Source organism: Salvelinus sp. IW2-2015, unplaced genomic scaffold (genome assembly GCF_002910315.2).
Source record: "Salvelinus sp. IW2-2015 unplaced genomic scaffold, ASM291031v2 Un_scaffold1946, whole genome shotgun sequence".
In the NCBI taxonomy this organism is placed as follows: domain Eukaryota; kingdom Metazoa; phylum Chordata; class Actinopteri; order Salmoniformes; family Salmonidae; genus Salvelinus; species Salvelinus sp. IW2-2015.
Window position 1 is genome coordinate 51,380 of NW_019943301.1, and position 10,186 is coordinate 61,565.

Consider the following 10,186-nt stretch of genomic DNA (forward strand, 5'->3'; position numbering starts at 1 on the left):
GGTGCCGGGAGTGGGGGGGAATGACTTTTTTCTAAATAAATTGAACGTGAAAAAAAATGGAATGAAATAATATTCTTTGAAGTAATTATTTCTATAATCTATAAAAAAATATAACTTTTCTCTCAGTTAAATTTTTTTATAGGAAGTCAATTATAAAAAAATTAAAATGCCTGTAATTTATTTTTACTGAAATTGAAAAGTCAGTTTACCTTCCCTGGAATTGGGAATACTGAGGAGTGTTTACTCTCTGAATTGGAAATGTCATCGTTTTTTTACTTCACTGAAATTTGAATATGTGAGTTTCTTTTACTACCCTGAATTGGGATGCAGTTTTTTACTTCCTGAATTGAATGTCATTTTTTTTTTATCTTTACTTCCCTGGAATTTTGATCTGAGACCCCTTCCAACCTGCTTTCCCACCTTGCTTTATCTCTGCACGCAGGCCTCTCTGATAAACATTCTTTATCACATTGATTTGATTTGTGTTGTTTAGCCTAGCTGGTGGGTTTTTTTTTTTGTATTGTTGTTGTTTGTTCTTTTTATGTATTTAGTATGGTATATGTGAACTTGCTGTTTGAAACCCCTTTCTGATATGTTCTCAGGTATACAGCCCTGAGTCTCTGTCTGTGATCCTCAATACAGACTTGGAGTCTCTTGTTGTGTACCTTCACAAACACAGCCACTGAGTCTCTAGCTTTGTCACTCAAACAACCTAGATTCGCTGGCTGTGCCTCCATCATGATCTATCCCTGATGCCGGTGCTGTGTCCTTCCAAACAGCCCTGAGTCGGCTCTTCGACAGTCTCTGTCCTGTGTCCTCGAAATACAGCCTTTGAGTCTCTGTTGTGTCTCACAACAAGCCCCGCTGAGTCTCTAGCTGTGTCCTCAACAACCCCTGCAGCTCTGGCTGTCCTCACAACAGCCCTGAGTCTCTGAGGTCTTTGTGGTCCTCACAAACAGCCCTGAGTCTCGGCTGAGTCCTCACTAACACCCTGAGTCCTCTGGCGTGTCTTCAACAACAGCCATGTCTCGAGCTGTGTCTCTCCTCAAAACACCCTGAGTCTCGGCTGTTCCTCACAACAGCCTGCAGTCTCTTGGCATGTTGTCCTCCAAAAAACAGCCCTGGTCTCTGGCTGTGTTCTCACAACAGCCCTGAGTCTCTGGCTTGTCCGGCAAAACAGCCCTGGAGTCTCTGGCTGTGTCTCACAACAGCCCTGGTCTCTGGCCTGTGCCTCAAAACAGCTCTGAGTCTCTGCCTGTTTATCTGACTCGTATACAGTGCTGTTCTTCCCTGAGGAAAACTTTCCTCCAACCATCGGCGCCCTTTCCTTTTCTTGAAGTAAAAAATAGACTGTGAGTTTAGGTTCCTGCGCGTTTAAACGGCGGTCGTTGGTGCGTGTGTACGAATGGCCTTCGCAGCCTAGCGCGGAGGAGACGCTGTCAATACGGCATGGATTCAGGATGTGTTTCTTGGAGAACGGAGTTAAGGTGGAGGAGTTCTGCTCACGGTCAGGTGAACAGGGTGAGAAAAACTACATTCCCTTACTCATTTCTGCGATCCTATTTGGGATGAATCTCGAGAGCTGTGGTTGTGTTCACTGAAAGGAGTAGCATTTATTGTGAGCAGCTGATTTGCTATGTGGATATTTGTAAGGCCAACTGTGAATGGTGCCCGATTTCTCCTCTTTCGACTCTTTGGACAAGCGGTGGTAGTTGCTGACTCTCCTCCCGTTATACGGTATGCATCAAATCTGGAAAAAAGCCTGAGTCGTTTTGGTACGTTTGTTGCTAGCGCTTTTTTTTGCTTTGGTTACTGTTCGGGCCATGGTTTTTCAGGCAATGGTGCCGGGTTTTGCACTGTTGTTTAGTTCTCGGAGGTAAGTGTTCAGTGTTGCTGGTAAGTAGCAATGAGCAAATCATAGTTTAATAGTGCATTTTTTAAAGTGCACACTGGACATGGGGAGGGCCTCTCGCATGGAACTGGGCTTTTTGACCAAACAGATTTATCTTTGAGTGTTTTGACAAACCACAGTGTTGGGATTTAGAGCCATACATTTAAAGGCCTTCGACAGGGTGAGGGGTACAAAGCGCCAGTGGTGGAGAATCGAGTTCATCACGCTGGAGGGGGCCAGGGAACACAGGCTAGCAGAGATCTGGAACTAGTCATTATATATGGCTGGTGTTAAATGAGGCTGGCGGTTTATCTACATGCTAGGGATTGGTGGTGTAGCATGAGGCTGGGTCTAGTGATGCTATGGATGGTGGTGTAGAGAGCTGGGTCCTAGTGCATGTTAAGATGGTGGCTGTAGAGTTGAGGGCGCTAATGGTCTGATTTCACACCTGCTGGAAAAATGATGGTCGTTGTAGGGAGGGAGGTCCCTGCGATGAATAAGCTCTGTCTAGAATGGGTTATAATTGTGGGGTGTAGATGAGGCTGCGTGTCACAAGATTCTAGTTCATGCTAGGGGATAGATTTATGATAGATGAGCTGGGTCTACAGTCATCTTACCCATAGAATGTGGATTTGCGCGCCAAAGTTAGGATGAATACTAGATGGAGGCTCCCTGTCTTTAGTCATGTTATAGCATGGTAAGGGTAGAAGATGAGGCTGGAGGATCTTAGTCATCGTACTAAGTACTCCCTTGGTGTTCTACAATAAGAGGGGAGCTGTTAAAGCACTAAATCATTAATTTTGTTTTCTGTTTATTTATCATTTCAAACAAGATTTATGAACCCAACTGAACACCTACCGTACCTTCCTCAATTCTTGCTCGTACAAAATACTGCATATTATTATTACTATTGCGATGGAAAAAACAATCTCTAGTTTTTCTAAACCGTTTGATTATGATCTGTGGGTATTAAAACTGGAACGAACTCATTCTAAACACTTTCACTGCCAGGGCGAAAGTGAGATATTCAAAAAATCTTGGCCTCTTTCCCCAGGTTCGTTTATAAAGCCCTGGCGAATGCTGTGGCCGGCTACAAACACTGCCTAGCGCCTTTCCTCTAGAATGAGTCAATATGAGTCCGGTGACGAGATTTTTGAATGGCCAGGGAAATCGACTTGCGCCAATCGGACCTTATATAAACCCAAATTGCGGAAGTACCTTTCTTTTCTTGCCCTCCGCCTTGACTGCACGAGGACGCTCGGACGTGGCCTCCTTCCAAGCTTGGTTTATGCAAGTTCTATATCCTTCCGTCAATGTTTTTGTCGCTAATGAGGTGTTTTAAAGACGATTAAACCTATAATGCTAAAAGGTTAGTTACCATTTTTAAACCGACTAGCCTATTAGCGAGATGCTGATATACCCAGTCTATGGCTCCTCCCTGCAAATTCTGGCGCGATTGCTTCGTTGCAAACGCACTTGCCACAGAGTTGGACACTTTTCCGCCGAGTTACGAGCTGCCGAAACGTTGCCAGTGCCAATAAATATCAAGACAGACAAGAAGGACATCTTATCTCTACCAAAGACCGATTAGACCGTGAAAAGGACACCAGCATATGTCCCAAGATTCTTGATGGGGATTTAAAGCTCAGCTTAATAGTAAAAGAAGCCACTATGATGCTGTGATACCCAATCAAATCCTGTTCGTGTTGAAAAAAATCTCAAAAGCCGCAATTAAACTGGCCGCCATTATTTTTGGACTCGAAGTAGCTCCGCTTCTGGCGCACCCTGTTGTAACTGCGCGAACTCTTAAGAAGGAGCGAAGCAAATTTGCTTTGTGTAAGACAGTAGAGTAAGGTTAATTTTAAACCATGACATTCAGCAGATTGCAATTAAAGAACTACATTTGTCTCTCAAATTAGCTGGTCCACGCGACTGCCCTAAATTTTTTGTCAGTTTATGACATTATTTATTGATTTTTAGACTGAAGTCACTCTGCCAAAGATGACCAGACAGCCCGACTATTTTCTGGCCAGTTTGGCTCTACTTTTCTCATTGTAAACCACGATTTTTGGGTTACTAAAATAAACACCATTTTTTACGAAACAGAACTTATGTATGATCCGAGTAAAGATGCGAAGAATGTGTTCACAGGAGAAAGTGTCATCTGACTCAATCTTTCCCTGAGCCGTGGCCAGAAGAGAAGAGTTAGGTGCAAAAATGTTAGTACTAAGATTTTGAGTGTGAGTTCGTTGTTCTTACCGATTATCCTCCCTACAGATCTATGCCATTTAATCAATGCTGCGGCTCAAACCGGTTTAAACTAGAGATTGCCAATCCGGGTAATGATTTGCACATAGGGAGTAAATGTAATAGTTCTAAAAAAAATAATGGCATATATACGATAGTAGTTTATTGTGATTTCTCGCTGCTAAAAACACTTAGAAAATCTAGAAATAATTGTCTGGAATCACAAGATCTGTGTCTTTCAATTGCTGTACGCTGTGTATTTTTTAAGAAATGGTTTTATGATGAGTAATTAGGTAATACACGTTCTCTCGGTGTAGTTATTCTAGTCGAGTTGTGATGGTGCTGCGAAATTCGGGATAGAAAATTGAATGTACTAAATAAAACAATATTAACCTGAAAATAATGCAACATTATTTTGCTCTACAACCACAACACCTACCTCGCCTACCCTACATAAATTGTAACCAAATATGATAAGGGTGATCAGACTTCATTCTGGATGAATGTTTTTGTTTGCGTTAGTGGCTATTTCTTCTTTATTTGGGACGAACATTGACTAAGCAGTGCTGAAGCCCTGCCGCACTGATGTGATGAATTCAGAAAAACTCAACCGATGGAGTACCAAGAAAATACATTGATAGATAAATTTTGCCTACAGTGGGAGGTTAAGGCTAATAACTTACAAGTACTCGCAACTGACAAACCAACCATCTCGTGTGCTTCCCTCAAGGAATCATAAAACACCTTTTAAAAATCAGAAATGCGTGCTAAGATTCACACAGAAGTTGTACTCTCTTTACATTCCTGGCCTGTCTTATGGACTTGTGATTCTAATGATATTCAGATGCTCAGTATTTACTCGGACTGTGACGCTACGATGCGACCCTAGGCTAAGTGCTACGTCAGCCTTTTTTCTAATCCTTACACCGATGCATGGGGTTTAAATTGACACCCTGAACTCCGAGAATCCGGGCCCTTTGGAGGAGACCACTAGAAGATAAAAGATGTCGGTGTAGATTTCAAAGCACGCTGGGCCCTAAGCGTCAGGTTATAAATGGCCTGGCTGTCAAGTATCGAGGTCATGTGGGAATCGCGTAAGTCCATGTTGATACGACATGGTGGGCATGCCTGGTTAACTCACATGAAGGCCTGCGTCTAGTCAGCGCATATCGTAGATAAATGGTACGGTGGCCCTAGGATGAGTGGTCTATGCCCCGCCTCTAGTCATGTATAGATCCGGCTGGTGGTAGATGAGGCTTCCGGTCTAGGTCCGATTGTTATAGAAGATGGTGGTGTACGAACATGACGGCTGTCTAGTCATCGTTATCTCCCTTTGTTAATAGGGGCAGCTGTTAGCCACTATTTTTTTTTTTACCACCTTCTCCCCCAAATTAAACCTGCCTCCACCAATGTGCATTGCTCGTAACAATAATAGAACTGGCATACTGATACCTTAACTTACCTATTGGATGAAGAAACAATCTCCTAGTTTCAGTAAAACCGTCGTCATCCAGAAATATGTCTGTGGGTGGAACAGAACCATTCTACAGCAAACTTTATTCCTGCCCAAAGCGGTTGGCGATTGAGTAATTATTCAAAAATCTTGCATAAGTGCCCGAACCTCTGTGCTCCCAAACAGACGTACAGTCAGTATATGAAAAAGAGTCCCTAATCTACGTTCATTGTATGACACTGTGGTCGGCTTAACAAACACTGCCTACGCCCACCTCATCCTCATTCAGATGTGTGCAATTTAGTAAAAGTTACAGGTGACAATTTGAATGGGTGCAACACAAATTGCGACAATACGGTGGTGACTTATATATAACCCAAATTTATCTGGAGGCCCGAGTACCTTTCTTATCTACCGCACCTCGCGTCGTTAGAACGCGCACGCAAATAGAGGACGCGGATACTGGCCTCCCTATCCTAATGCTTTTTGTGTCTTTTAAACAAGGTTCTTCACTAAATCCCCCGAGTTCTATTTGTTACTATTTAACCTTCGTATATCAGTGAGCTATTGTTAAAAACCACATCATAAGGTAGTTAATTTCGTAATACACAACACGAATAACTAAAGAAAATACCATAACAACAAAATACTCAGTCTAGTAGACAGGGCTTATCAGCAGTAAACATCTAATTGTATACATATTTTGTAGAAAAAGGCAAGTTCAGGAAAACAAGGAATGAGCCACCATCACAACCCGACGAGAAGAATACAAGAGCTCGGTATAGGTCGCAATGACCTTATATTGCGGAAACTCAGCCTGATAAATAACAACTGTGCCCGTTTTAACAATTAATACACAGGCTGTGCCACGCCACTTCAGGCAAAGGTTTTTGACAACAATATTTCCACCCAGAGCCGGAAACAACGCCGTAATTCATGAGGTTCAGAGGTCGTAAGTGAACAGCAACCACAAAGCCGACACCGTTGGAAAAACATGGCCCATTGCATCGACAACAAGGACAAAACCCAGGCAAGGGAGGACGATCAATATGATCGACAACGAACCACAGAGCATTAGACCGGGAGGAGAAAAAACGGGCAGTAACAGGTTGCCCAAGATTCACAATAGATTTGGAAGCTCAGAGCTAAACTGGCAGTAAGAACTATTTCGAAATGCTCAAGTATGTAAATCCGTAATACGTTGTTCTGTTCGAAAAATGGTTATAAACGCATAAAAGAGCCGCCAATTTTTTTTGGCATAAGGTAGCCTTCGGCTGTGGCAGCATCCGCGGAGGTGATTGTACTTGCGACAAGGAGTTGGCTAAGTTTAATTTTAACACCAACTCCGTAGTAAGCGGGAGTTCAAACGATGTGTCTGACCGGATAAAAACTTAATTAATGTCTGGTTCCCAATTGGCCGTCGCCCACTCGCTGGGTATTGGTTGGTTTGGTCAGCTTTATGATCACCCAATATTATTAGTATAGGTCCAGACTATAGAAACACTCTCCAACGGAGACTTAGAAGACGTCCCGAACATTCCCAGCTATCTCTCTCTTTCCTCACCAGCGGTCCAACGGCTCCTGGGGTATGATGAATGGTGTAGAAGAGATAAATGTCAAGGGGCTTCGCCATCCTTGTGAGAGTTTGACTTGCTCCAGCTAATCATAACAATCTAATGCGATATAACCTTGACAAAACAACTACGCCAACCAGGCCGCGTAGCGCGAGCGAGCAAACTTAAAGAAAGGACTAAATTTACAGTTGATTATACCAAGGACAACGACAAACTGTGATGAGATGACGGCACTTTATGAAGACGGTGAACTTACCTGCCGCAGATACCAGATCGGGGAGGCAGGGGCAGGGCCGGTGCTGCAAAGCGAAAAGCTTCACCACCAAAAAAGGCAATGGGGCTTATGCTGGTTTAACATTGGCTTCATGACGTTTACATCTTTCAATCCAGAACAACGAGCCAATTTATCAGCATTAAATAGGTTAGCCTTACATATTAGAGGGCTGAGGCTGTCCAAATTCAGCCAAATCGTTGAAAGGGGCAAACTGTGTCCTTTCGTCCCACCAAATTGATCTAAGCGTCTTTTAGAATCGAAAAGTGTCCTGCTATGTCCTAGTCGAAGGTGGCCAAAGCACCTAACAGAAGTCAGAGGCATTACCGGAACAGTGGCGAATTAAAACAACTCTTAGAAATCTGGTGCGTAATCAAACCAAAAGGTGAAACATGCCCTCATGAAAAGTGAGGCCATCGCAACCAATAACACGTGCTATTAAACTGCTATTAGCGGTTGAAACTTATAAGAAATTAAACTAAACCTACCCTATGATAGTCTTTGAACAACCAGATAAACTGCTAACCCAACTATAACGGCAATATAAAACAGAGGGCCGCCATCACGCCAAAGCATTCCGCCAAAAGGGACTGACTAGAACGTTGCTAAACCAAAAGCTTGAAGAGGAAGCCAGTCCAAAGAAACGTTCCCCAGTCGTTGCGGTCAAGCGCAGCCAGAAAAGAAAAACCCAGGTACTTCCGCAATTTGTAGGAGAAGGTTTCATATAAAGATGCCGAGCAAGGTAGCCCAAGATTTTGCCGCCAATCGACCCCATTCAAATTGTCACCACCCCTTACTGACATGAATAGACCCCGGAAGGCCCAAGGCCCGGCGAAATAGCAGCATTGTTTCGGTAACAATAGGCTGTCCACACGACAGCAATTCCACAGGGACAAGATGTGCTTTAACCCTTCCAACCTGACCCTCACCCGCGTCCAACAGCTGAAGCACTGGGAGCCACAGGATTTTATATCTGAAAATCTAACCCGAGCGCGTCAACCCCTGGGCCAAGACAAGTGATTGGCGATCCAGAATATGAGTTCTGTCCTGCCACCCCAAACGAAGGCAATAATTCAAAACGCGTTTTTACCCAAACTACCGGAGTAAGTGTTTTCCAAGTAGTTTCCTTACAGAGTGAATTAATCCAACTCCAATGCATCATTTAGAACATAAATCAATCCAGGCGAGCAAGAATTTTTGAGTAGACGAGGCCAGTTATAACTTGGTAAGAAATGTAAATGAAAAAAAGAGATAGTGCTGAGTACAGCTTCCATCACCTACACTATGAAATCATTGCAAAAGGATTGGTGAACCCCATGACTAGATAAACCCAGCCTGCATCTACATCCACCAGTCATATTATCACATGACTAGACCCAAAATAGTCCTCCAGGTCTACACCAGACTCATCACCTCTCAAAATGACTAGACCTAAGCCTCAGTCTACACCACCATCTAGCAGCGAGCGTCTTGACTAGAAATAACAACCATGATTGCCTCAATCTACACCACCATCTATAACCTGACTAGACCCAGCCTCAAATCTACCATATTAATATATAAAACAACCAACACAAACCCAAACAAATTTCCTATAAGCTGCTGTCGTGAAACACTAGGGCCCAGCCCTCAATGATTCTACACTACCACCATCCCTCAAAACTTACTTTTTGAAGTTCCTCCAACCAAGAGAAACAACCCGATAACTTAAGATCCCCGGGACACTTCGCAAACTACCAACCCATCCAGTTATAAAAAAAAACATGCGACTTCTAGCATTAGACCAAGGCGTTCATCCTCTGAAGCACCCATCAGAAACGAGCAATACCGCCGTCAAACCAAGTAAATACTAGCCATCAAATATCATTTAAATCACAAGTCCAAGACCAGATCTGTCGGAAAACTACATACACTTCTTGTGAAAAAATCACCCTAGCCAAGCCCAATTTAGCCTAGGACATGATATTTTAAAATGTTTTACAGGGAGCACACACCATATGTTAAATAACCTCAGTTCTAACAACCCATCTCAGTAACAGGACGAGACCCACCCAGCACAACACCAGCCAAGTGCAAGCGAGACACCCAGCAATCACACCACAAGCAAACTGACGTACCACTGCACCTACCCACAATCCCTAAGCCGAACCCAGCCCATCGTACCCCCATTCCAATACGACCCCCACCAGACACCAGCCACCCTGGGCCCTGCCCCGACCGCCCCCGCCCCGCGCAACCCCCCCCACACCACGCCCCCACCGCACCCCAGGACCCCCCCACCCACCCCCCCCCCCACAAACCCACCCCCCCAAGCAAGCAGACACCACCCCCCCGCCCGCACCCCGACCCCACCCCCCCACGCGCGACACAACCGGGAATGATCACAGCCAACCGGAAAGAACTGCCCACAAGATATTAGCTAACCACAGTCTTAGCAAAATACATCATCTTTTCTTACTCCACATTTTTTCCACACCAATCAGTAGCTATCACCAAATTCGACCAAAATAAAGAAAGAAATAGCCACTAACCAAAAAAAACTTGATCAGATGAGTCTGATAGACATATTTTGATATGCATAATGTTTTAGAAAAAATGTGCATATTTCAGGTTAAATCATAGTTTACCATTGCGACCATCACAATCGACTAGAATAACTACAGAGAGCAACGTGTATTCCTAATTACTCATCATAAAACATTTCTTAAAATACACAGCGTACAGCAATTGAAAGACACAGATCTTGTGAT